Genomic DNA, 219 nt, shown 5'->3' on the forward strand with positions numbered 1-219 from the left:
GCCAGAGGTAAAAAACTTCAGCTAGAATCTTTGTAAAAGGGGGAAAAAAGCAAAGTGTATAATCCTGACCTGATGGATATGTAAATAATGAAACCTAATTAGTTTTCTTAATTATCATGGGGAAAAAATATACGTAGAATTAAAAAATTATAATAATAAAATTTTTATCACTCACCGATTAAATGGCGATTTCACAACTGAACGTCTTCTGAAAAGGCT

Source organism: Pholcus phalangioides, unplaced genomic scaffold (assembly GCF_987345545.1).
Source record: "Pholcus phalangioides strain wild (caught in Gottingen) unplaced genomic scaffold, Ppha-v1.0 ptg000007l_1, whole genome shotgun sequence".
Taxonomy (NCBI): Eukaryota; Metazoa; Arthropoda; class Arachnida; order Araneae; family Pholcidae; genus Pholcus; species Pholcus phalangioides.